Source organism: Pleurodeles waltl, chromosome 2_1 (assembly GCF_031143425.1).
Source record: "Pleurodeles waltl isolate 20211129_DDA chromosome 2_1, aPleWal1.hap1.20221129, whole genome shotgun sequence".
In the NCBI taxonomy this organism is placed as follows: Eukaryota; Metazoa; Chordata; class Amphibia; order Caudata; family Salamandridae; genus Pleurodeles; species Pleurodeles waltl.
The window spans coordinates 266067631-266091517 of NC_090438.1; positions in this window are offsets into that span (position 1 = coordinate 266067631).

Consider the following 23887-nt stretch of genomic DNA (forward strand, 5'->3'; position numbering starts at 1 on the left):
AGATGCCAGGTACACCGCCCTTTAATTTTTTAATCCAATAAATGTGACCGCAATACATCATACAGTTCTTTTGGCACTGCAGTATCTTCTATTAAAAATATAATTAGAAAAGCCAGGTAGTCAAGCCAAACAAAAACTTGGCATAATGAAGGGGCAGAGCTATAGCCTATGATGATGATGACTCGGAATAATTGAAGTGCAATGAGGGGATGAGATACAAATGGTCAATGAAAGACAGAAAAAAAAGAAATGCAGGGTTAACAGGAATTACATACAAATTTGATAGGGTAGTTAGAAATAAAGGGTACAGTATAAAAATAGTAAACAATGCAAAATTAAAAGTAGTATAATAGTGGGCAGAGGTAAATGTTAAGAAAATAATAATAATAATACTAAATAATAGGACTTATTGGGATGAGCAGAGCCCTCAGCATTGGAGCTGGTGGTGGGTGCCTCCCTATCTCCTGCCCGACCTACCTCTGTGGTGCCCCTCTTCTTGCACTTACATGCTGATGTAAGGAATAAAGAAGATAAAAAATAGATTAGTGGTGCAGTTAATCTTCACAAAATTATTAGGTAATGGAAAAATGCAGTAAAAGAGTGCTTAAATCAGATCGCCTATGGAACTAGTATGATAGACTATCATTGAGTTGGCTATACTCCTGAAATCCCTTTTCCAAATTTCCTTAACAAAAACTACATTTGTAACTAATGCATTGCAATAAATGATCTTTGATTAATTTCTCATTTCTCAACCCCCTTGATGGGACAACTCAGTCTACCTTTTTTTAAATGCAAAGATATATATTAGTACTACACATCACTGTGAAATCGCTTGGGACTGTATGAGCTACATAAAGAAAGTCACAGAGAACACTAACTCACTGATATCACTAATTCACTAAGATGACAAGAGGACAGAGGAGTCTGCATTGTGATGGCTTCTTAAATAGTCAGCCAAAGTGAATGCCTATGCGCATGACAATGTAGCGCTGAGCACTTGCCTAGTTCTAACTGGATCACATAATAAATAATTTTCTTAACATAAACTAAACATAACTTAACTCTGAGTGTGAGCACCATGCTATTCGGAAAAAAAAAATTGCATTGTAGTACACAAACACAATAATATAGTTAATACTCACTAAGCCCTGGAATCTCCTGCCAACAGGTCAAGCAGGTCCTGCTCACGGTCGATGATATTCACCCAACAGTGTGTCAGTTGCTGAGTGGTGCGCTGGACCTGGGTAGTGCCATGAACACATCTATGCACCCTAGTCCAACGCAGCTGATGCTCACGCAGGGGTAAGGGCTGTCAGGCCTGTCCCCTGCAGCATTTAGGGGAGGTGGCGCTGCTCATAGAAAACCAGTGCTGGCACCTCCTCTTTACAAAAGATGGGCCAGGGCTGCACCCCTTGACGGCGCTGCTGCCCACAACGTAGACTGTTGCTGATCGCTATCTGGGGTACCTGAAGCAGCCACTCCCTTATTTGGTGGCACCTCCCTGCTCTGCCTTGGTGCTGGGTGTTGGGGTGAGGAAAAAAAACAGGAGGAGAAGGAAGGAAGGAAGAAGTAACTAAGTAGGTAGAGGGAAAAATAAAAATACAAACATTCACAAAAAGAATGAAAACAAATAAAAAAATGTAAAAATACACAGAACCAAAAAGACATACTAATAAAATAAATAAAAATGAGGGGTGGATTAATTGGGAGGGTAGGGGTTTTAAAATATGATTATGGCATAAAAACACAGGCTCAGCACCACACACAGAGTGAAAAACAAGATGTCCGTGCATACCAGGAGGTGCCTGTTCACATTAAATGCTTCACGTTGTGATTGATGTAAAATGCTACACGAAACGGCATGACTAGGAACTCTGCCTTTGCATTGTTCAGCACTCCGTCCGTCATCCTTTTGTGTTGCTAAAGTTGCTCACTGGGCCACTGGATTCAAGCTAGCCTGGCTGATGAAGCTTGATACCCTCAAACCGGTCCCAGGATGCTTGTTTCCGTTCCAGGGAGGACCTTGCCTGGCAGTTTGGGCTGGACTGTTCCCATGTGGAACAGGGTCAAGACTGATTTGCATATGGCTGGGTCCAAACTGGGGTAGCATTGTGAGCAAAAAAACAGTGGATTAAACCCAGATCTGTGACTGGTGGTGAGTGTTTGTATTGTTCAGCATTCTGTTCATCATTCTTTTGTTTTGCTAAAGTTGCCCTAAGTGGGAAGGGTATGCCCAGACATGGGTCCCTTGCACACTATGCCACTGGATTCAAGCTAGCCTGGCTGATGAAGGGTGATACCCTGACACTGGTCTCAGGATGCTTCTTCCCTGTCCAGGGAGAACCTGGCCTGGCAGTTCGGGCTGGACTGTTCCCATGTGGAACAGAATCAAGACTGATTTGCATATGACTGGGTCCAAACTGGTGTTGCATGATGAGCAAAAGAACAATGGATTAAATTCAGATCTGTGACTGGGGGTGAGTGTGTGCATTGTTCAGCACTCCGTCTATCATCCCTTTGTGTTGCTATAGGAACTCTGCCTACCCGCAGAGCTCCATGTAGCAAGGTTTTTTGCCACTGTGGGGAGTTCTGCATAGCACAACTCCACACATTCCACCCAGGCTTAATAATCTTCTGCTTTCCTCCCCTTCAACAAGCCCTTCAGTGCCTTACTAAAATAGTCTAAGCAGTCCACCCAGCTCTGTGATGCAATCTTGTGACTTGCCTTGAACATTTGTTGATATTTCTCAGGGGTCAGTCCAAATGTGTTAACTAGTATGGTCTTCATAAGAGTGTAGCATGCTGGTTCCCCACCTTCAGTGTGAGAAGTTTATCCCTCCCCACTGTGGGCATGTACCTTCATACACTAACACCCCAAAATTGCTCTTGGACCTTGTGCTTTCTTACAGCCACTTCGTAGACTGCTATCCATTTGTCTAAGTCAACCCCCACTTTTATAACTGGACACCATATGCTTGGGTTTCTAGACTCTTGCTTCTGTAGCAGACACTGCAAGTATGCTGCAACCATTACTGTTGCTGGAACTTACTTGTAGAGCTGTGATACCCAGCTCTCTGAGTTTGAGCATATGGGTTAGCTTCCTCTCCTCCATAGCAAGCCTCTTTTCATCTGGCGATTACTAATTCTCCAATTTCAATTTAGCAAGCTCTAGCTTTTGATGTCTCTCCCACCTTCTGTCAGCCAGCTCCACTCCAGATTCCTTTATAAAATGCTTCTCCTCACTTTGGAACCCAGTACTGCTTCCAGTAAGTTACTGGCTCCTTCCACAGGCAGTCCCAAATCCTCATTAGAATCTAGGATCAGCTCATCCTCCTCCTCTGGAATTTCCAGCTCCTCCTTCTCTATTACCTCAGTCCTTGCATTCTGGGCCTCTGCCCAGTCTCTCAGAGCTTTCTGCTGCTCCACTTTCCAAAAATCTTTGAGTGTGACCACAGTATAGGATTACAAATTGACTAGCTCAAAATCAATGATTTGAGGTGCAGATGCAGTGTGGCTTCTCTAGGGAGAGACATGGTTGAGCAAAAGAATCCAACAATCCTATTAATTGGTCTTAGTATAGAGTTTTAGTGAACAATGGGTTACTATATGCTATTACATAAACACAAGTCCTATCCTCACAACTGATCACAATGTTAGAAATGGAGTCTCTAGTTTGCAAGGGTATGCACCCAGTATACATAGGGACCACCAACTCAAGTCAGGGTAAGTCAGATACACACTAAGAGATAACCTGTGCTTATTCTCTGGTAAATTGGCACAGAGCAGTCACACATACCTAAAAAGGGAATGTGTAAAATATTTGTGCAACACACACAAACACAGAGTAACAAAATGAAAACACCTTAAAATAACTCCACACAGTTTTAGAAAAGTAAACAATAATTACATGAATAAATCAAGACCAAAACAACAAACAGCCAATAAGTAGAAGTTGAGTTATAAATGTTAGAAGAATAAAAAAGTTCTAGCCCTTAGTAGCAAATAGCACTTTAGTGGTTACTTGAGGTTGCGCTGGACCAGGGCAAAGTCAACAGTTCAAGCTAACGGTGATGGAGCATGGGCAGGGTACAGGAGTCATGCAGTCCCTGGGAACAGAGAACCTTGGTCATGGTTGCAAACACTAGATGCAATGATTTGCCTCACACAGTGCTGGTAATGCAGCGCTGGCAGCGATGTGGCTATTATGCTATTGCAAAGTGTTGGTTTTGAATGAGCTGGTTCTGCTCACATAACAGGGTTGATGCCTCAGTTGCTGTTTCCAGCAGCAGGAGTAGCATTGATTTAGCTGGTGCAAGTATCTGGCTCCACTTCCAGTAAATTAGGCTTAGGAGCAGGGGTAGATACTTTGATACCCCAGAGTCTCTGCAAAGAGTAGGCAAGTCAACAACCTTTGGAGATCACATGGGGTGCAAGACAGAGTCCAGCTCTCACTCAGTAAGATCAGAGAGCAGAAGGCTTCAGGACAGCACAGCAGGAAAGCAGTGCTTCCAGGTTAGCAGTCCAGCAGAATGACAGTCTTTGATGCAGCACAGCAGTTCCTTTGACAACGTACAGTTATAGGTCCAGAAGTGTCTGATGTCATGGGTTCAGAGACCCAGTACTTATTCCCAAATGTGCCTTTTAAGTGGGGGTGACTTCAAAGAAGAGTCTTTGGAGAGCACAAGTATCCTTTCTTCCTCAGCCTCTTCCTCAGCCCTGAATCCAGGCTATCAGTAGGGGGCAATCAGCTATGTGTGTGGGAACAGGAACTGCCTATTCAGGTGTGTCATCCCTTCCACCCTTCCTGCTTAGGAAGAGCCATCAGAATGCAGATGAATGCAGATGAGCACACAGACACATCTAACCTTTCTGTGTTTGTGGCTGTCTAGAGGGAATGCACAAATTGTAGTGGTCATCTACCCCAGACATGTATTGAAGACAGGATTCAGGCACACAGACCTGTAAGAGCAGAGAACTATGCACTTTCTAAAAGTGGCAGTTCTGAAATAGTAAGGTTAGATCCAACTTTGCGAGTAAAGAGGATTTATCATTACCATTGCAAAGATATGAAACATGACACAGCTACTTCTTTCTAATCAGGAGTTACAGCTTACAAGTGCATTAAGAAATATCCAATGCAAACCTACGAGAGAAGTAGGCCTCACAATAGTGCACAACTTTGGGAGTTTTTAACTACCAGGACATGTAAAGCTTTCAAATAACATGACCTACCTGTTAGTTATATAACACCCTGCCCTATGTGCTACATAAGGCCTACCCTTGGGGTGACTTATATGTAATAAAAAGGGAGTTTAAGGCTTGGCAAGGGGTTTAAAATCCCACGTCAAAGTGGCAGCCATGCTGCACACACAGGATCTGCAGTGGTAGGCCTGGGCCAGGTTTAAAGGGCTCAGTAGTACCATTTAATTTGCAGGCCCAAGGTATATGCTATACAACTTTACAAGGGACTTACAAGTAATTTAAATATGCCAGTAATGTATACACCAATGTTACCATGTTTAGGGGAGGAGCACATGCACTTTAGAACTGGTCAGCAGTCGTAAAGTTCTAAGAATCCTAAGGCCGATGAAAAGAATCAGCAAAAATATGAGACAAGTTGGAACTTCACCTGAAATGTTTTACAACCTCCCTTCTTCTGAACTCTAGCATTCTACATGGGGTCTCAATATTACTTTGTCCCTTCAAAATCTGTAAATCACTGTAAAGTTTTGAGCTTCCACTCTCCTGTTGACAGTACCCATCCCTTTCTTAATTTATTGATTACTAATATCCGTATGATACTGAATAGGTTGATTGATTGATTGATTAATTGATTGACAATATTTGAATAATGCCCATTACCCCACTGGTCTCTTGACGATGAAGTTAGACCTGTATAACCAAGCAGCCAGATCTTCAGCTTCCTCTTCAATTTTGGTAGGCAGGTAGGGCACTTTATATTTAGGGGCATGAATTTCAACTAGGTTGTCCACAGAACAGAGAAAGTTAAACCTCCTCTGATATTGAAATTTAATACCAAATGGTTAAAAAGGCTCCTGACATCACAGCAAGAGTGGAAAGTCCTACAACCATATCACCCATGACCAAACTCCTGTCCGTCCTCCACTTGCTGGCCTCTGGATCATTCAAGACCACTGCAGCACGAATGTGTGATGTCTCACAACCATCCTTTTCTGCCTTCCTTCCTATGGTCCTGGATGCCATCATCTGCCTCACACCCCGCCATATCTGGTTTCCCATTACTCAACAACTGAAGCAGGAGCCCAAACAAGGATCCTACCAAATTGCAGGGTTCCCGCATGTGCTGGATGCAATGAACAACACACATGTCCAACTTGTCCTTCCTGCTGCAATGGCACCCCTTTATAGGAACAGGAAACACACACTCAATGAATGTGCAGGCCATTGTGGACCATTGGGGAATATTCAACAACATCCTTGTTAAATATGAGGGCAGCGTGCATGATGCCTACATCTTCAGCAATGGCCTGCTCATAGGTAATCCAGCATACACTTCAAAACACAGACAACACACTGAACATGTGGGACAAACAGAACATACACCACACTACACACATGGACAGGGAAGCACAAATGTTTGGACAACAACACATATGCCACATGCTTAACTACACCTCATTCAATGTGCATCACCCTCACATACGGCCAACATGTACAAGTTCTTAGAAGCACCTGACTGACACTTTTACTGATGCAATGGTGGAGCAATGGCCTCTCTGCATTCAAAAGCATACATTTGAAACACTCAATGAATAACTGAAAAAAACAGAACCTAAGTGAATATGATATTTTTTTTATCATGTGCAAGTTTTGTTTCAGATGATGCACAAAGTACAGTGTATTGACCTCATATGAGATCCTTAAGACACTGAGGCCCTCATTACAACCCTGGCGGTCGGTGTTAAAGCGGCGGTAATACCGGCAACAGGCTGGCGGTAAAAAAAATGGGATTACGACAGTGGCGGAAACCGCCAACATAGACAGCCGCTTTAACACTCCGACCGCAACAGCGGTACAAACAAACAGCGCGGCGGTAACCGTCAACAGACAGGCGGAAGACAATGTACCACCCACACTATTATGACACACCAATCCACCACCTTTTCCGGGGCGAAACCAACAAGATCAAAAACACGGCGGAAAAAGTACACAGAAGGGGAAATCACTCACCTCCCCACACCCCACGAGGAACCAGGACGCCATGGAGCCAGAACTTCACATCCTGCCGGTGATCGTCTTCCTGCTCCTCTATCAGGAGCACCAGAGACGGCGACGACGACCACAGTGAGTACTGCACCTACAACACAGGGGAGGGGGGGAGGGAAAAGAGAGTGACACACACACGCAACACACAACACCCCCATTCCCACCCTCACCCACAACACTATACACACAAATACATGCTGCAACATTACATATACATCCCCCACCCCCCCTTCAATAAAGCAAGGACAAAATAAATTGATTTGAACCAATGTAATCAATAAAAATCCAGTACTCAAAACTCTAAATACAGTATATACAATTATGTACACCAACTACACAAGTCTGGATAGTGCACTAATCATTGTCCGTGGACCACAGGGCCAAAATGCATGGGCGAGGCCCACACTCGATACCTGACTCCAAACGGAGAGAACACTGGAGGGGCATCAGATGGAAAATAAACAGGCACCTCGGGGGGAGTGGGAGGGGGGGCACCTCAGCATGATGAGCGCACAACGCCACTGCTCTACGAGGGGGCTCCATGCCCACTGCTGTATCCTGGGGAGTGCAAAGCCACAGTCTCTCAAGTCTTTCCAGTGGGTGGTTTGCCCACTGCTCTATCCTGGGGAGTGCAAAGCCACAGTCTCTCATGTCTCTCAAGTGGGTGGTTTGCCCACTGCTTTATCCTGGGGAGTGCAAAGCCACAGTCTCACAAGTCTTTCCAGTGGGTGGTTTGCCCACTGCTTTATCCTGGGGAGTGCAAAGCCACAGTCACTCATGTCTCTCAAGTGGGTGGTTTGGCCACTGCTTTATCCTGGGGAGTGCAAAGCCATAGTCTCTCATGTCTCTCAAGTGGGTGGTTTGCCCACTGCTTTATCCTGGGGAGTGCAAAGCCACAGTCTTTCAAGTGGATAATAGTCTCCACTGGTTCTGGAGGGGGCTTTGTGCCCAGAGTGTTTCATCCTGCCAAGGACAGAGGTAGTGGATGTCTTTCTCCACTGGTTCTGGAGGGGGCTTTGTGCCCAGAGTGCTTCATCCTGCCAAGGACAGAGGTAGTGGATAACAGTCTCCACTGGTTCTGGAGGGGGCTTTGTGCCCAGAGTGCTTCATCCTGCCAAGGACAGAGGTAGTGGATGTCTTTCTCCACTGGTTCTGGAGGAGGCTTTGTGCCCAGAGTGCTTCATCCTGCCAAGGACAGAGGTAGCGGCTGAATCTCTCCACTGAAAGTGATGCATCATTGAAGCTGGCCAGGCTCCTGGAACTCACCACCAGCCTCGGACGACTGACCACTAGGGATGGCAGCCATGTCTGCGGTGGTGCCACTGTCTCAGGATGTGGCGGGGCCGCTGGCAGTGCTGGCGGCGGTGTCATTCGTGGCAGTGCTTGCGGCAGGCTCTGTGGCAGCGGTGCTTGCGGCAGGCTCTGTGGCAGCGGTGCTTGCAGCGGGCTCAGTGACTGCGGTGCTGGCAGCGGGCTCAGTGGCAGCGGTGCTGGCGGTGGGCTCAGTGGCAGCGGTGCTGGCAGTGGGCTCAGTGGCAGCAGTGCTGGCGGCGGGATCTGTGGCAGTGCAGATGGCAGTGCAGGTGGCGGTCTTCTCCGCCGTACAGGTTGGCGTCGATGTGGACAGAAGGTGTGACACTGGTCCCTCAGTCGGTGCCACCATGCCCTCTCCTGACATGCCCTTCACTTTCTGGCCCATCCCCACCTTGGATGGTGGCGCTGCTGTCTTGCCACTATCCCCATTCGGTTTCCCTGAGCCCTTGGTGGCAGGTGTCTTCGGCTTCTCCCTCCGGGATGTGGGCAACTTTTTAAGTTTAGCAGGTGGAGGAATGTCCTTGCCCTCGCCCGAGGCACACTGGCAGCCCTGATGGTAGGCACACTCCAATAGCCTGCAGTTGCTGGCACCACTGTGCCTGGTGATGTGGTAGCTGAGGTGCTGGGTTGGGACCTGGAAAGCCTGGCCATAGGGGACGGGCGGGGGAGGTGTAGGGAAGAGGTCAATATTAGCAAGGAAACGTTTTTTAGACACACTGGGACGGGAAGATGGAGGGGGTTTGGGAGTGGAGAAAGAGGTAGTGGTTGTAGGAGGTGTACATCTGCTGCATTTGGGTGAAGGTGCATGGGCTGGAGGCTGTTGTGAGGTGGATGGCTGTTGGGTGGGTGTGTGCCTACGTTTGTGTACTTTGGTAGGAGGGCTCACAGACACACTGGGAGAGGACACAGGGGATGTGTGAATGGTAGTGGGGGTGGTGAGTGCACGTGAGTGGTGTGTGGTGGTGGGCGTGCTGGTGATCGAGGTAGTGGGTGAAGATCTAGTGCATGCAGGTGTGAGTGGAGACGAGACTGAGAGGGAGGAGGGAGGCGTGGAGGAGGGGGACACAGTGGAGGCAGTGGATGTTGTTATGTCTGCATGGGGATGGTGCTTGTGTGAGTGCTTGTGTGATGAAGTGTGGTGCTTGTGTTTGCCTGAGTTACTTCTGTGTGTTGATATGGGTGAAAGCTGGTCTGAGGGTGTGCTTGGGATAGGCTGGGGTTGAGGGGATTGGGACAGGGTAGAGGAAGTTGGAGGGGGGAGGCTAGAGACTGGGACAATGGCTGCTGTCAGTGCTGAGGCCAGAGCCTGAAATGCTCTCTGATGGGCCTCCACGCCAGAGTGAATGCCCTCCAGGTATGCATTTGTTTGTTGCAAATGCCTCTCGACACCCTGGATGACATTCAGAATGGTTGACTGCCCAACAGTGAGGGATTTCAGTAGGTCAATAGCCTCCTCTCTGAGAGCAGCAGGGCTGACTGGGCCAGGGCCTGAGGTGCCTGTGGCGAAGGAGATACCCACCCTCCTGGGTGAGCGGGCATGGGAAACACGCTGAGGTGCTGCTGGGAGGGCGGTGGGCACAGAGGTGCCCGCCACCACCAGGGAGCTTCCATCAGAGGAGGAGTCGCTGTCTGTGGTCTCCCCTCCTGTCCCCGTCGTTGTGCTCCCCTCGCCCTCTGTCCCACTGGTGCCCCTCACCCTCGGTGGGTTTGGCCTCCAGGCCCATGTGGGATGCAGCTCTCTTCGTCGCTGGTGCCTCTGCTCCTCCGCCAGATGATGCCAATGCACAGAAGGACTGGGTGACAAAACAAAAAGGGGGGGATAGACAGAGGATACACTTGGTCAGTGCCAGCAACAACACTACTGTTGGTGTACACAACACACAGGGAGCATCCCTATGCACTAGGCCATGCACTACTAATTACAAAGATAGTCACCAGCCCATGGGGTACATTGCCTAACGCCATTAGCTACACACCTGAAACCCGCAGGACCCTGCCCAATAGTAGATGCACACTAACACCATCGGGGTGGGAGTGCTTCAGAGTCTGCCCAACAAGGGACCTACCCTGCCATCTTCGCCCTGGCCTAGGGGCACCCACAGTCCACATCCCCCACCCAGGTAACCCTTAACCCGTGCAAAGTCAGGATTCAGAATCTGTACTCACCCCCTTGTGGCTGCTGTGATGCCTTCATGCGCCCATCAAACTCCGGATTGGCCACCGCCAGGATGCAGAACATCAGTGGGGTCAGGGTGCGACGGGCACCCCTTCCTCATTGGGAGGCCAGCTCCAGCTGGGCCTCTTCCGTCTTCTTGGCCCAGCGGTGCAGGTCCTCCCACCGCTTGCAGTGGGTGTTCCGCCTGTCAAAGACCCCAAGGGTCCACACCTCCTTGGCGATGGCACCCTTTTTCTGATGGGTGCTGACCTGCAGGGAAAATGACAGCAGAAAATGGAATTAGTTAACCGTCCAGATCGTCACACTCATGGCCCACCATATCCCTCCCACCCCCTGATGCCTATACATTGACCACCATACATGCCGCACTCTGCCCAGGATGCCTCAGCCCCCCCTACATGTGGCTTACACACACAGCACTCTATACATTCATTGCCCACGCATCATGCTCACAATGTACTCACCTGTTTGTCTGGAGGACCGTAGAGTAACGTGTACTGAGGTAGGACCCCATCCACCAGTCTCTCCAACTCCTCCGCAGTGAAGGCAGGGGCCCTTTCCCCAGACACATGAGCCATTGTCGCTTCCAGACACAGGTCACAGCAGTACTTGCAGTGTAGGTCCTCTCCTGTTGAAGGTCAGGTAGCAAGTGAGTGAATAAATATAAAATGACTGTCACGTCTGCGGCGGTGCGTACTGTTACCGCTGGCGTACATCGCTATTGGCTCCTAGATCCCATAGGACAAAATGATAACCAATGCGAATTTGCGTGGCCAACCGCCTACCGCCACGGCGCACAACACCAGTGGAATTACCTCATTCTACTTGTCCCTCCTCACAGGTCAGGCAGCCGCCAGTTCAGGGGGGCACAGGCCATGGCACCTAACAGCAGACATTGGCACAGCAACTGACTCTCGGATTCACAAATTGGTTCTGTAAAGGAAGCAGCATTATTGCAATAGCTGTGTGATTATGACCCTCTGCGCACTGTTTTCCTCCATAGGCTTCGACCGCTGAGGATGAATATGAGATGGAAACATCCTCCAGTGTACAGACCCCTGGTGGACCTTGCGACAATAGAGGACAGACACATTATCCTAACATACAGACTTGACAGGGCCACAATCAAAGAACTGTGTGCCCAATTGAAGCCATACCGAATGTCAGCTATCTGCCAGCCCACAGGAATCCTCCCTCTAGTGCAGATCCAGTCAGTGCTCCATTTCCTGGCAAGTGGTTCCTTCCAAACAACAGTGGCCATGGCATCAGGGATGTCTCAGCCAATGTTCTCCACTGTGTTGACCAGAGTGTTGTCAGCCCTGCTGAAACACATGTGCAGCTACATCGTATTCCCCCAGGTGGAGGATTTGGCCACAGTGAAAGCTGACTTTGGTGCCATTGATGGAATAGAAAAAGCTATCACTCAATGAATGTGCAGATGGTGTGTTTGGCAGACCAGTACATCTCCCATGTGAATGCCAAGTATCCTGGCTCTGTGATTGATGCCTTTATCTTGAGGAATAGCAGCATCCCATATGTGATGGGCCAACTCCAGAGGAACCAGGTGTGGCTAATAGGTGAGCCCAAGGTTCCCACCCAGTATAAGTTGGTGTCTGGGTATGGGGTTGTCCCTAAGGATTAGTGTGTGCCTAACAGATATCCTTGGATATTTGCAGGTGACTATTGTTACCCCAACCTCTCATGGCTACTGACCCTAGTGAGGAATGCCAGGACAAGGGCAGAGGAATGTTACAATGAGGCACATGGATGAATTGAAAGAACCTCCTGAAGGCCAGGTCCCGGTGCCTCCATCTGACAGGTGGATCCCTGTATTACTCACCCATGAATGTGTGCCAGATCATTGTTACATGTTGCATGTTGCATAACCTGGCATTGAGACGCCAGGTGCCTTTTCTGCTGGAGGATAAGCCTGGAGATGGTCTTGTGGCAGTGGTGGAGCCTGTGGACAGTGCGGAAGAGGAAGCAGAGGAAGAAGATGTGGACAACAGAAGTAATATTATACAGCAGTACTTCCAGTGACACACAGGTAAGACACTGTAACTTCACTTTACTTTTCAGTTTTCTGTTGGACATTGTACATTGCAGCCTGATTTCCCTATGTCTATGGCCACTTAATGTACCCTTTGGCATCTATATTCGCAGATCTCTGTGGCCCACTCTGGCTCCTGGTATGTTTACTGCTGCCCACTAAAGGTCATTCCAATGAAAATATAACTGTACATATGATATGCATTGGTTTGATAATGTTGTACTAATACATATTTGAATCATTTGACAGACCCCAGATTTATATTTGTTCCAAGGGTGTTTATTGAAGTGCTACTAAGTAGAGAGAGATGTGCAATGGGCTGGGGTGATGGTGAAGGAATGTCCAGTTAGAGTCCAGTCTCTTGATATCACAGGTACATTGTCCAATGGGGCATAGGAAGGGAAGCATTGGCAATTCAAAGTGGTCAGGGTGACAGAGTGGGACAGAAGGGTGACAATAAGGAGAGTCTTATTTCCTGGCGGGGGTCTTGGTAATGTTCTCTGGCCTCTGCCTGGATCGCAGGGACCGTTTGCAGGGTGGGTCTCCTCCTGCAGGGGGTGGGGTGCTGGTGGACTGTTCCCTTTCCACTAGCGCCGACGGAGATGGAGGGCTGTTCTTCGGTGTGGCTAGTGTCAGGGGCCCGTTGGTGTGCCACTGCCTCCCTCATGGTGTTGGCCATGTCAGCCAGCACCCCTGCAATGGTGATCAGGGTGGTGTAGATGTGTTTGAGGTCCTCCCATATCCCCAGGTACTCTCCTTCCTGCATCCACTGGGTCTCCTACAACTTGGACAGAATCTGGCCCATGGTCTCCTGGGAATGGTGGTATGCTCCCAGGATGTTGGTGAGTGCCTCATGGAGAGTGGGTTCCCTGGGCCTGTCCTCCCCCTGTCGCACAGCAGTCCTCCCAGCTTTCCTGTTGTACTGTGACTCTGTCCCTGAACTGTGTGTCCACTGCCACTGACCCCAGGTCCCTGATTGTCCTGTGTTTTTGGGGTTGCCTGGGGTCCCTGTTGTGGTGAACACACTGTTGATTGACGTGTCCTGGGGACAGTTGCATGGGCCCACTGGGTGGGTGCTATGGTGGTGTTTCCTGAGGGGGGAGGCTCTGTGCTGGGTTGGGACTGTGGCAGAGTAACTGACTGTCCAGAGCTCCCTGATGGGCCAGGTTGATCATCGTGATACAGCCATGCAGAGCTGCTGTCGTCACTGTGGGCCTCTTCTGGGGGGGGGACTGGATGTTGCTGGCAACTCCTCTCTGGTGACATTGAGCAGGAGTCCTGTGGGAATGCAAATGCAGTGTTATTGTATCTGCGTGTGTCATCTTGTGCATGGGTGTGTTTCCTTGTATGGTTGTGATTTCCCTGTCAGCTTTGCCTTGTGTGCGTAGTGATTTTGTGGGCTAGGTGATTCTCTCTACTGGACATGCTGTGGTGATGGGTGTCCATGCAGGTCTGTGATGGTGGTCCATGGATTGTAGTGGCATGCAGGGCTTGGTATTGGGATGGGTGGGTTATGATAGTGGGGTATATGTGAGGTGGTGGAGTGATGGGAGTGAGGGTGGGGGTATGTGATGGCATGCAGGTAGGGTGGGGGATATAGTAGAAAAATGTGACTTACCAGAGTCCAGTCCTCCTGATACTCATGCAAGGCCCTCAGGATGCATGATCGCCAAGACTTGCTCCTCCCATGTTGTTAGTTGTGGGGGAGGAGGTGGGGTCCACCGCCAGTCCTCTGTACAGCTACCTGGTGTCTTGCAACCACGGGACGCACCTTCCCCCGTAGGTCGTTCCACATCTTCCTGATGTCATCCCTTGTTCTGGGGTGCTATCCCACGGCGTTGACCCTGTCCACGATCCTCCGCCATAGCTCCATCTTCCTTGCAATGGACTTCTGCTGCACCTGTGATCCAAATAGCTGTGGCTCTACCCGGATGATTTCCTCCACCTTGACCCTTAGCTCCTCCTTTGAAAACCTGGGGTGTCTTTGTGGTGCCATGGATGTGGTGTGAGTGGTATGTCTGAGGGTGTGTGGGGTGATGTGTTGGGGTGTGTGCTGTGAGGTGTGTGGATAATGTATGGGTGATGGTGTTTTGTGGCTCTGATTGAGTGGGTGCTCCTGGCTTGTCTCTCTCTGTTTGTTATCTTTGTTTTCATAGAAAGGGTTGTGGGTAATGTGGGTGTGTGTTTTATAGTGATGTGGGTGTGTGGGTGTCGTGTGTATATGTGTGTCAGGTGTGTGTAGTTTGAATTGTCCAATGTGGTGTAGTTTTGTATGTGTGTGTGTATTTTGAGCGCAGCGGTGTGTACCGCCAATGGTTTACCACAGTTGAAAGACAGCTGCAGTGATTCGGGGGTCCTAATACTGTGTGCGTATTCCTGTTGGTGTAACGGTGTGGGTTTTGGTACCGCCGATTTATCACTGACCTTTGGTGTGGCGGACTTGTGTGGGTGTCTGTATAGTGGCGGATTTCTCAGTGTGGGTCATAATAGCGGAATACCGCCGCGGTCACGATATGTTGGCGGCCATCAGCACCGCATTTACCGCCATGGTTGTAATGAGGGCCTAGATGGTTGAGTGGAGGGCAGCTAAGTAAATGGTTATGATGGGCTGTACAATCTGATGACAAAGGATCATATTTAAAGCATTTGTTTTGCAGGGTTATGTCAGTACCTGATAGAAAACAAGTTCACTGTGCCCAGAAAGCTTGAAAAGAAAGCTGGCCCTTGGATCAGAATCCAAGTGTCAAAGAAGGCAATGGGGGAGGACTACATGAAAGGTGTACCAGGTCCCTATCAGCAAGAGGTAGGGGGACTGAAATGTCCAAAAGGAGCCATCTAAAGGCTCCCAAAAGACTTTCCATGAAAGGTCCTCTTCTAAGCATAGGAGGGAGGTAGTGGGAAGAAACCTGTCGGACCCTACTGACCACAGTGTTATGAATGTCTCTAGTCAGTGCACAGGAGGGAAGATACCATTTGTCCTAAGAAGGAGCCCTTCACTAATGAGCCTACACCAGGGATTCCTAGTGTAACGCTGGGGGAGAAGTTTGCAGCAGTTAGCTTTTGAACGGTGCAAAGATGACCCTCGTAACCCTGGGAAACATGGAGATGGTACCCCAAACACACATGCCTGAGAACACTAACATGTATAGGGAGTGGCTTAGCAACAATGGGCCAAGGATGGGGGCTTGGCGAGACATGTGAAGCAGAATGACTACTGCTAGGTGTCATTTGGTGGCTATAGAGCAGGCAGTCTTTGATGTAGTCCATCACATTGTGACAGCAGGCAACCATGTTAGCCACTACCACTTGATATTAGTTCCCCTGGAGTCTCTGGTTCTCTAAAAGTAGTTGTGTGTCTTGGTATGCCTGTAGCCTATCAGGGAATGACCAGAAACACACCACCTGGAAGGAGGTTTGCTTCCATTTTGGGAATGCAGTCAATGGGAGCCTGTCAGGGGAGTCAGAAGGTCCTGGAGCCTGAAGCAGTGGCCAAGGTGTCTGCCAGAAGATTGACAAGGCAAGGGGTATGTAAAATGAGCCCCAGAAGTTACCATGGTTATGGAGAAGGATGACCCTAAGAGGGAGGCACCAGTATCTACAGGAAAGATACATCTGTTATGGGAGACTTTCCTGAGCTGGCCAAATGGGCAGCTGCAGGAGGACCATCCCAGGCAAAGTTCTGCAAGGTGCAAAGGATGTGCCCCACTTTTCAGGGCCTTTGGCAGCAGGCTGAGGACCAGAACAATTGTGACACCTCTAATGGTCACCTGATCCATGGCGAGGATTGTCTTTTTGTATAGTGAGTCTAAAGTCCCTGAGCCTTTGTCAACCAGAGTGTGGGTGGTCCCCAATTGCAGTAGGGCCTTCCTACTTGATCTGGCTCATGGACACTCCCTTAGCAGGGTATCAGGGACAAACCAAAACCTTTGACCACCAAGTTACCTATTTTTTCTGGCCCCATATGAGGACCAAGTCAGATGCATACTGCAAGTCCTGTGTGACTTGTCAGGCCAGCGGTAAGTCATTTGGGAAGCACAAGCTTCCCCTACAGCCTTTTTCCATGGTGGGACAAGATCCTGAAGAGCCTAATAAAGGGCCTGTTAGAGCCCTTGAGATGTAAGTGGCAGTGGTGGAGCCTGTGGACAGTGAGGAAGAGGAAGCAGAGGAAGAAGATGTGGACAACAGAAGTAATATTGTACAGCAGTACTTCCAGTGACACACAGGTAAGACACTGTAACTTTACTTTACTTTTCAGTTTTCTGTTGGACATTGTACATTGCAGCCTGATTTCCCTATGTCTATGGCCACTTAATGTACCCTTTGGCATCTATATTCGCAGATCTCTGTGGCCCACTCTGGCTCCTGGTATGTTTACTGCTGCCCACTAAAGGCCATTCCAATGAAAATATAACTGTACATATGATATGCATTGGTTTGATAATGTTGTACTAATACATATTTGAATCATTTGACAGACTCCAGATTTATATTTGTTGCAAGGGTGTTTATTGAAGTGCTACTAAGTAGAGAGAGATGTGCAATGGGCTGGGTGATGGTGAAGGAATGTCCAGTTAGAGTCCAGTCTCTTGATATCACAGGTACATTGTCCAATGGGGCATAGGAAGGGAAGCATTGGCAATTCAAAGTGGTCAGGGTGACAGAGTGGGATAGAAGGGTGACAATAAGGAGAGTCTTATTTCCTGGCGGGGGTCTTGGCAATGTTCTCTGGCCTCTGCCTGGATCGCAGGGACCGTTTGCAGGGTGGTTCTCCTCCTGCAGGGGGTGGGGTGCTGGTGGACTGTTCCCTTTCCACTAGCGCCGGCGGAGATGGAGGGCTGTTCTTCAGTGTGGCTAGTGTCAGGGGCCCGTTGGTGTGCCACTGCCTCCCTCATGGTGTTGGCCATGTCAGCCAGCACCCCTGCAATGGTGACCAGGGTGGTGTAGATGTGTTTGAGGTCCTCCCATATCCCCAGGTACTGTCCTTCCTGCAGCCACTGGGTCTCCTACAACTTGGACAGAATCTGGCCCATGGTCTCCTGGGAATGGTGGTATGCTCCCAGGATGTTGGTTAGTGCCTCATGGAGAGTGGGTTCCCTGGGCCTGTCCTCCCCCTGTCGCACAGCAGTCCTCCCAGCTTCCCTGTTGTTCTGTGACTCTGTCCCTGAACCGTGTGTCCACTGCCACTGACCCCATGTCCCGGATTGTCCTGTGTTTTTGGAGTTGCCTGAGATCCCTGTTGTGGTGGACACACTGTTGAATGACGTGTCCTGGGGACAGTTGCATGGGCCCACTGGGTGGGTGCTATGGTGGTGTTTCCTGAGGGGGGAGGCTCTTTGCTGGGTTGGGACTGTGGCAGAGTAACTGACTGTCCAGAGCTCCCTGATGGGCCAGGTTGATCATCGTGATACAGCCATGCAGAGCTGCTGTCGTTACTGTGGGCCTCTTCTGGGGGGGGACTGGATGTTGCTGGCAACTCCTCTCTGGTGACATTGAGCAGGAGTCCTGTGGGAATGCAAATGCAGTGTTATTGTATCTGCGTGTGTCATCTTGTGCATGGGTGTGTTTCCCTGTATGGTTGTGATTTCCCTGTCAGCTTTGCCTTGTGTGCGTGGTGATTTTGTGGGCTAGGTGATTCTCTCTACTGGACATGCTGTGGTGATGGGTGTCCATGCAGGTCTGTGATGGTGGTCCATGGATCATAGTGGCATGCAGGGCTTGGTATTGGGATGGGTGGGTTATGATAGTGGGGTATATGTGAGGTGGTGGAGTGATGGGAGTGAGGGTGGGGGTATGTGATGGCATGCAGGTAGGGTGGGGGATATAGTAGAAAAATTTGACTTACCAGAGTCCAGTCCTCCTGATACTCATGCAAGGCCCTCAGGATGCATGATCGCCAAGACTTGCTCCTCCCATGTTGTTAGTTGTGGGGGAGGAGGTGGGGTCCACCGCCAGTCCTCTGTACAGCTACCTGGTGTCTTGCAACCATGGGACGCACCTTCCCCCGTAGGTCGTTCCACATCTTCCTGATGTCATCCCTTGTTCTGGGGTTCTGTCCCACGGCGTTGACCCTGTCCACGATCCTCCGCCATAGCTCCATCTTCCTTGCAATGGACTTCTGCTGCACCTGTGATCCAAATAGCTGTGGCTCTACCCGGATGATTTCCTCCACCTTGACCCTTAGCTCCTCCTTTGAAAACCTGGGGTGTCTTTGTGGTGCCATGGATGTTGTGTGAGTGGTATGTCTGAGAGTGTGTGGGGTGATGTGTTGGGGTGCGTGCTGTGAGGTGTGTGGATAATGTATGGGTGATGGTGTTTTGTGGCTCTGATTGAGTGGGTGCTCCTGGCTTGTCTCTCTCTGTTTGTTATCTTTGTTTTCATAGAAAGGATTGTGGGTAATGTGGGTGGGTGTTTTATAGTGATGTGGGTGTGTGGGTGTTGTGTGTGTATGTGTGTCAGGTGTGTGTAGTTTGAATTGTCCAATGTGGTGTAGTTTTGTATGTGTGTGTGTATTTTGAGCGCAGCGCTGTGTACCACCAATGGTTTACCACAGTTGAAAGACAGCTGCAGTGATTCGTGGGTCCTAATACTGTGTGCGTATTCCTGTTGGTGTAACGGTGTGGGTTTTGGTACCGCCGATTTATCACTGACCTTTGGTGTGGCGGACTTGTGTGGGTGTCTGTATAGTGGCGGATTTCTCAGTGTGGGTCATAATAGCCATAGCGGAATACCGCCGCGGTCACGGTATGTTGGCGCCGTCAGCACCGACATGGTTGTAATGAGGGCCTATATGGTTGAGTGGAGGGCAGCTAAGTAAATGGTTATGATGGGCTGTACAATCTGATGAAGAAGGATCATATTTAAAGCATTTGTTTTGCAGGGTTGTGTCAGTACCTGATAGAAAACAAATTCACTGTTCCCAGAAAGCTTGAAAAGAAAGCTGGCCCTTGGATCAGAATCCAAGTGTCAAAGAAGGTAATGGGGGAGGACCACATGAAAGGTGTACCAGGTCCCTATCAGCAAGAGGTAGGGGGACTGAAATGGCCAAAAGGAGCCATCTAAAGGCTCCCAAAAGACTTTCCATGAAAGGTCCTCTTCTAAGCATAGGAGGGAGGTAGTGGGAAGAAACCTGTCGGACCCTACTGACCACAGTGTTATGAATGTCTCTAGTCAGTGGACAGGAGGGAAGATACCATTTGTCCTAAGAAGGAGCCCTTCACTAATGAGCCTACACCAGGGATTCCTAGTGTAACGCTGGGGGAGAAGTTTGCAGCAGTTAGCTTTTGAACGGTGCAAAGATGACCCTCGTAACCCTGGGAAACATGGAGATGGTACCCCAAACACACATGCCTGAGAACACTAACATGTATAGGGAGTGGCTTAGCAACAATGGGCCGAGGATGGGGGCTTGGCGAGACATGTGAAGCAGAATGACTTCTGCTAGGTGTCATTTGGTGGCTATAGAGCAGGCAGTCTTTGATGTAGTCCATCACATTGTGACAGCAGGCAACCAGGTTAGCCACTACCACTTGATATTAGTTCCCCTGGAGTCTCTGGTTCTCTAAAAGTAGTTGTGTGTCTTGGTATGCCTGTAGCCTATCTGGGAATGACCAGAAACACACCACCTGGAAGGAGGTTTACTTCCATTTTGGGAATGCAATCAATGGGAGCCTGTCAGGGGAGTCAGAAGGTCCTGGAGCCTGAAGCAGTGGCCAAGGTGTCTGCCAGAAGATTGACAAGGCAAGGGGTATGTAAAATTAGCCCAGATGTTACCATGGCCATGGAGAAGGATGACCCTAAGAGGGAGGCACCAGTATCTACAGGAAAGATACATCTGTTATGGGAGACTTTCCTGAGCTGGCCAAATGGGCAGCTGCAGGAGGACCATCCCAGGCAAAGTTCTGCAAGGTGCAAAGGATGTGCCCCACTTTTCAGGGCCTTTGGCAGCAGGCTGAGGACCAGAAAAATTGTGACACCTCTAATGGTCACCTGATCCATGGCGAGGATTGTCTTTTTGCATAGTGAGTCTGAAGTCCCTGAGCCTTTGTCAACCAGAGTGTGGGTGGTCCCCAATTGCAGTAGGGCCTTACTACTGGATCTGGCTCATGGACACTCCCTTAGCAGGGTATCAGGGACAAACAAAAACCTTTGACCACCAAGTTACCTATTTTTTCTGGCCCCATATGAGGACCAAGTCAGATGCATACTGCAAGTCCTGTGTGACTTGTCAGGCCAGCGGTAAGTCATTTGGGAAGCACAAGCTTCCCCTACAGCCTTTTTCCGTGGAGGGACAAGATCCTGAAGAGCCTAATAAAGGGCCTGTTAGAGCCCTTGAGATGTAAGTGGGATGCCCTGTTACCATGTTTTTGTTTGCTTACAGGGAGGTACCAAAAAAGAGACTGGGCTTCAGCCCCTTTTAATTACTTTTTGGGCACCCAATGAAAGGACCTCACAGTCTTATGAAGGAGAGGTTGGAGAAAGCTCCCACAAAACCCCCACACAATGTTGCTGATCACATGTTTGCCCTCAGAGACAAGTTGGGATGCTGCATGAAAGAGACCACTGAAATTTAGAGGAAAACCAGGAAATGATCAAACAGTGGTGTGACTAGCAGGCTACACTGGTTCAGTACCACTCTCACCCAAAAGTGTGGGATCTGAAGCCCATGGAGCCCCAATCTTTTCAAGACCTTTGGACAGGGCCTTATGAGATCAAGGAAAAGAAGACTGATGGACACCCCATACCCACCGAGATAATTTCATTGACAGGTTAGAGGCTGCCAAGTTCCTCAGTATATCAAGGTATTGTCAGATTGTCATAACTTAGACAGCAAAGAAGAGGTCAGCATTCTTCACCCCTAAGGAACATTTTGAATTCAGTGTAATGTAGTTTGGGTTAAAAAAAAGTCCCTGCTACCTTCCAGAGATTGCTCAACCGAGACCTGGAAAGACTGGAGAAGTTTGGTGCCACCTATCTGGACCAAACTGTTGCCTTTACCATCAGCTGAGAAGACCACCTGATCCACCTGTAGGAAGTTAAGCAGACACACCTGACTAATGAGGGTAGTAAGAGCTTGGGTGGAGAGGGAATAAGGCAGGGCTCTGTGGTATACCTAGGCCAGCAAGTTGGTGGGGGACAGGTACATCCTCTCCACCCAAGATTCAAACCATCACAGCCTGAGAGTCTCCAAAAACACAGACTTAAGTGAGAAGTTTGTGAAGGGTTTGGTATTGTTGACCCCTGCTTGAGCTAGCTTTTAAATGCAGCCAAGGAATATGATCTGGACAAAGCAGGCATTTGAAGCCCTGAAGGGCTCACCACCAGTCCTCAAGCTACCAGCTTCAATAAGGAATTTGTTGCACAGACAGATGCTTCTTAGAATGGGCTTATGGGTGCTTTCTCACAGCTGAATGAGGAGGGCATTTATTAGCAGATGACTTCAACCCAGGGAGCAGAGGTAAAGTGAAATTGAGAGAAAAGCATTTGCAGTGGTCTGGGCACTGAAGAGACAGAGACCATATCTCTTTGGGACTCATTCCCAGGTTCAGACTGACGACAGGCATTTCATTTGGCTGATTTCAAATGTGGTTTGATACTGTTGAGGTGGTCCACCTCCCTACAAGGTATGGACTGACCACACCAACACTGATAGTCTTTCTAGGTTTTCCACCTTGGCGATGAGAGTTCTTGCGGCTGTGGGTAGTTCTCTTTAGCACCTCAGCCGGTTGAGTGCACAACGCCAAATCCACGAGACGGCCACATGCCCACTGTTACATCCTGGAGAGTGCAAACCCACAGACTCTCAAGTCTGTACAGTGGGTGGGTTGCCCACTGTTCAATCCTGGGGATTGCAAAGCCACAGTCTCTCAAGTCTCTACAGTGGGCGGTCTGCCCACTGTTCAATCCTGGGGAGTGCAAAGCCACAGTCTCTCAAGCGGATAACAGTCTCCACTGGTTCTGGAGGGGAGCTTGTGCCCAGAGTGCTTCATCCTGTGAAGGACAGAGGTAGTGGATGACAGTCTCCACTGCTTCTGGAAGGGGAGTGGTGCCCAGAGTGCTTCATCCTGTGAAGGACAGAGGTAGTGGATGACAGTCTCCACTGGTTCTGGAGGGGGACTGGTGCCCAGAGTGCTTCATCCTGTGAAGGACAGAGGTAGTGGATGGATCTCTCCCCTGGTTCTGGAGGGGGACTGGTGCCGAGAGTGCTTCATCCTGTGAAGGACAGAGGTAGTGGATGACAGTCTCCACTGGTTCTGGAGGGGGAGTGGTGCCCAGAGTGCTTCATCCCGTGAAGGACAGAGGTAGTGGATGACAGTCTCCACTGGTTCTGGAGGGGGACTGGTGCCCAGAGTGCTTCATCCTGTGAAGGACAGAGGTAGTGGATGGATCTCTCCACTGGTTCTGGAGGGGGACTGGTGCCCAGAGTGCTTCATCCTGTGAAGGACAGAGGTAGTGGATGACAGTCTCCACTGGTTCTGGAGGGGGAGTAGTGCCCAGAGTGCTTCATCCTGTGAAGGACAGCGGTAGTGGATGACAGTCTCCACTGGTTCTGGAGGGGGACTGGTGCCCAGAGTGCATCACTCACCCCGTGACGGATCCAGTTGCGTCAGTGCCCCTGCCGCTCATGGGCTAGCGGTGCTTGAGATGGCGGTGCCCTGTTCAGCTGTGCTTCAGATGGCGGTGCCCTGTTCAGCGGTGCTTGAGATGGCGGTGCCCTGTTCAGCGGTGCTTGAGATGGCGGTGCCCTGTTCAGCGGTGCTTCAGATGGCGGTGCCCTGTTCAGCGGTGCTTGAGATGGCATCCTTCATGGCCCAGCGGGGCTGGTGCTGGCGGTCCTTCATGGCCCAGAGGGGCTGGTGCTGGCGGTGGCCTCTTGGGCAGCAGGGCAGGGGCTGGCGGTGGCCTCCTGGGCAGCTGGGCTGGGGCTGGCGGTGGCCTCCTGGGCAGCTGGGCTGGGGCTGGCGGTGGCCTTCTGGGCAGCTGGGCTGGGGCTGGTGGTGGCCTCCTGGGCAGCTGGGCTGGGGCTGGCGGTGGCCTCATGGGCAGCTGGGCTGGGGCTGGCGGTGGCCTCCTGGGCAGCGGGGATGATGGCGGTCTTC